We start from the raw sequence: 4,324 nt of genomic DNA on the forward strand, positions 1-4,324 counted from the left end.
CCGTCTACTGCCCATCCATGCCCATGCTACATAGTAGCTCCCCAGCTGCACCATCACATTCCCTCTTCATTCCTGGCCAATACCTGCCTCCAGAAAACTTGTTTCTTCACTGTTCCAACAATGCACTCCTGGAAGTATTTGGATCATGCCGTTCAACTGCACCCTGTGGGAATGGTTCCCCGCGTGCAGCTCTCCATCTCCTCCCCAGCCGTGCAGCTCAGTGCCTCAGCCCCTCTCGGAAACTTTCCCACGTAGCTCAGCCCGTAAAGATCCCTCAAACTCCAACTCCAACATTGTCTACCCTGGCTACTGGGCAATTAACCATGCATTGCGAAAACTCTTCACCTGATGTTGAAACACACATTTGTTATTTCATTTTGAATGTGTCTGTATTGTCCCCGAAACTGAACTGAGAGCTCATCCAGGAGCCACTTCAATTCAAGAAAGCCATTCAATTCATCAACTTTCCTCCTATCCTTTTAAGCTACAAGAAAATTTACAAAATCAAGTTAGATTTGTCTTTTCCTTCAAAGAACTGTCATGGGACTATCCAGGAAAGGACCCTGGATGCGAGAGTCAGTGACAAGGGTTCAAGGTTGAATTATCCTGCTGATGAACCATGTGATCTGAGGGGAGTCACTTAACCTCTAGGAACGCTTTGTCAAAAGGAGCTACTCTCTTTCAAGGTTTGCATTTTGAGCTGCATTTTGGGCAGTTTGCATTTTGGGCAGGAGAATTCCAAGGAGAGGGAACAAAACACTTCAAGCTCCACCTCAGACGGTGTGTTCCAGGCTTGACCTCTGCTTGCTACGCCTTGTGTAGAAACAGGCGGGACCACGAGCTGAAGAGAACTGGCCAGTGGGTTCAGACATTCATCTGAGTGCAAGACAAGTCACTGAACACTTTTGAGCAGGGGAATACAAGACAATTTTATGAAGGTCACTTTTGCACAGTAGAGTTTATGAGTACAACATACATACAAAAAAGTGAACACTATCCAGCTGAAAGAAATATTTTTTTCAGGCAGGACACACTTACGTTACTAACTACCAAATAAACAGATCATTCGCAGAATGAAATATGCCTCGTGCCCCTTCCAATCACTACCTCCTCCCTGAGAGTGACCACGTGGCTAATTTCAAACACGATATGTGATTTTTGCATGTTTTTTTTAACTTCATTCAAATGGAATCATAGAGCGTGTCCTCTTCTGTATTTGGCTTTTCCTCCCTTTCAAAATAGTTTCGTGAGACACCCACGACGTTGTTTAGAGCAGCAGTTACTCCTCATTGTTAGTGTATCTCCTAACTGAGAGTGCGGCCTCCTTATTTTCTCTATCTAGACGACGTTTGGCCTGTTTCCTGTTTGGGGCTATTAAGAAACTGCTCTCAAGAGTGTTCGTATGAGCTGATGAATATTTGTGCACGTTTCTCTCAGGAAGATACAAGAGGATGGAATGGCTAAGTACCAGGGTATGCTGGGGTAAAAAGTGGCTGAACTGGTCTTCCCCACACAGGGAGGTGTGAGACTTCTATGCTCTGCATTTTATCAGCACCTGGCATTGTCAGTAGGTGGGTGTGTGGTATTATCTCAGAGTGTCTCTGATCTTTTTAAGATTTTTATTTATTTGACAGAGAGAGAGAGAGAGAACACAAGCAGAGGGAGAAGCAGGCAGAGGGAGAAGCGGGCTCCCTCCTGAGCAAGGAGCCTTATGTGGACTCCATCCCAGGACCTTGGGATCATGAGCCTAGCAGAAGACAAGAGGTTGAACCCACTGAGCCACCCAGGCGTCCCATGTCTCTGATTTTTGTTTCTGGAAAGTTGACCATCTTTTCTTGTATTTATTGGCCATTTGCGAACTCTCTGCTCAAGTCTTTTCTCCAGGTTTCTACTAGGTTCCATATCCGTTTTCATTGATCTCTAGTTCTTCGTTAGTACGCCAGATAGGAGTCCTGTCCCTTTTCCATCCCTCTTGGGGCTCCAGGCACATGGTGCAGCCCTTGGTTTTATGCCGTTGTCTTCCTGTCCTAGTGGGACGGACAGCTCGAGGCAGTTCTTTCTCCTTTCAGAAGGACACCTGGATGCAATTGCAGTCTTGCCCAGGGCTATATTAACTTTCTCCTCCCTAAAATATGAGAGTCTGAAGGGACCTACGTTGCCTGGATGACAGAACATCTCATTGCTTTAACACATCAGTGACGTTGGCTCTTTCGGCCAAGATGCACAAGATACAGCAAGAATGTTGAATAGCCTATCAATGGTCCTTCCGATTAGGGGCATAGGGCCAGGTCTTTGTGCCCAGCACCAGCCAGTCATTGGGTGTGGGCTGCCACTGGGGAGGATATGTGTCTGGGGGGAGGCAGCTCTCTCTGGGTGAGGGGAAGTGGATCTTTCTCTGTAAAAAATATGTGCTCCAAAGGGTGGGAAAAAGAAAACATATTAAGATTTTAAGGGTCCAGTGGTCTGGGGTATTCTGAGAATTTCCCACCAAAGAAAATGCCAAAGGAAAGCATTAACACATCCCTCCACCCCGTAAGAACGAAGCACTATGTCTGGAGCCCTCACCAGGTTCTGGAGGAAGAGCATATTCTGCACTTTGGGTTCTGTTCCAACTTATTTGCTATGTGACACAGAGGCTGCCAGCTTTGAGCGGGATCGGAACAGAGTCCAGGCTGTTGCGCTGACCACTGCCATTTGGGCCCTGTGAAGTGACAGACCCCAGGCAGTAGATGTATCTGTGGTAGGAAGCGATGCCATGGGAGGCTCTTGGCAAGTCCTAATAAGGAGAGTCACCAAGGGCACCCCAGTGTCTGGAGCAAGGTCACACCAGTTCGCAGCGCTGGGGTGAAACTTGGTCCTGGTGGAGAAGGAACACCTGATCACAGGGCATCAACTGACCACGTGTCCGGAACTTCCCATCAATATAACCATGGTCACCATAGTAACCATGATAGCAGGGATGGAAGTCAGAGCATGGGTTCTGCTCTCCAAGAGCACCTCAGTTCTGTAGCCACAAATGCTCATCCTATCAATGACTGAGACCAAGACTGAGCCTCTAATACAGAACCTTTTCTCAAAGAGATGAATCACCTGCTCGGTGTCAGGTAAAATTGCACTGGGCACTTCCTCCTCGGAAGGCAGATAAATCATCACTATGGAAACTGACACATGTTGGGTCATTCTCCCTTGGCCAGAACCACTGTCAGGAGGATCATGGAGTATTTGCTCCCCTTCACCCAGGGAGAGCTGCCTCCCCTCGGACACACACCCTCCCCAGCGGCAGCCCACACCCAGTGACTGGCTAGTCCTGGGCACAAAGACCTGGCCCTGTGCCCCTAATTGGAAGGACCATCCTGGCTGCTGCCACCCTGGCTGCAAGCACGTTCTGCCAACACACCCTCCCTCACACCGCAGAGGGGCCACTTCTGAGAGCAGTGTCCACCTTCTTCCCGGGAACAGGATGTAGGACAGGCATTCTCCACTCTGGGAAAAACTTGAAGGAAAAGAGGAAACAAGCCTTGTGGGCTTGGGTGAAAGAGGGCTTTGGATGGAGGACATGGCAGGAGACGAGACAGAATCACCCCGCGGGAGGCAGTGAGTCCAGCTTATCCTGGGAATGAGAAGGAAGCCAGTGTAGCTGGGGCTAAATGAGCAAGGATAGAAGACAACAAGAGAGAAGGGGAGATGGGACAGCCTGAGGGAAAGAGGACTAGCATCCACTGTGAGAGGTGTAAGAAGCCCCAGAGGAACAGAGGAGCTATGCGATATCTCTTGCATTTTATGAAAATTGCTCCGGCGGCCGGGTTGAAGGAGGCTGTGGGGCAAGGCACAGCACAGGCCAGTGGGTGCTGTTGCAGGGATGCAGGAGAGACAGTAGTCAGAAGATGAGAATCTCCTGCCACCTATGGGGTCATTCTTAACCCGTTCCCTAGTGTTACAGAGAAGGGACACAGGGAGTCAGGCATCTCTGAGAACTAACAGGGAAGAGCTGCTGGGCTGGTCTCCCTCCTCCATCCCTGTGACTCAGCATAAACTAGGGGCCCCTTTCATGGGAGCGCCTGCACCCGCAAGAGACTTCAGGGCATGGCACTTCCCCAAGCCAGCTTTGCCCACTGTGGGGGGAGTCCCAGGGGCTGGAGCTCCATTGCACTTTTCCTTCGATCCTCTTCGCTCTGGGAGACAAGGGGACTGAGGCAATGCTTTCAGAATGAATGAGCAAACTCATAAGTTATCTGGTTTTGTCCCCGAGCTCTCTAAGCTATTTTCCCCACGTACGGAGGAGGAGGCTGGTTCAGGCAGACAAAGTCCTAGCAGGTCTGCAAAG

Source organism: Mustela erminea, chromosome 16 (assembly GCF_009829155.1).
Source record: "Mustela erminea isolate mMusErm1 chromosome 16, mMusErm1.Pri, whole genome shotgun sequence".
Lineage (NCBI taxonomy): Eukaryota > Metazoa > Chordata > Mammalia > Carnivora > Mustelidae > Mustela > Mustela erminea.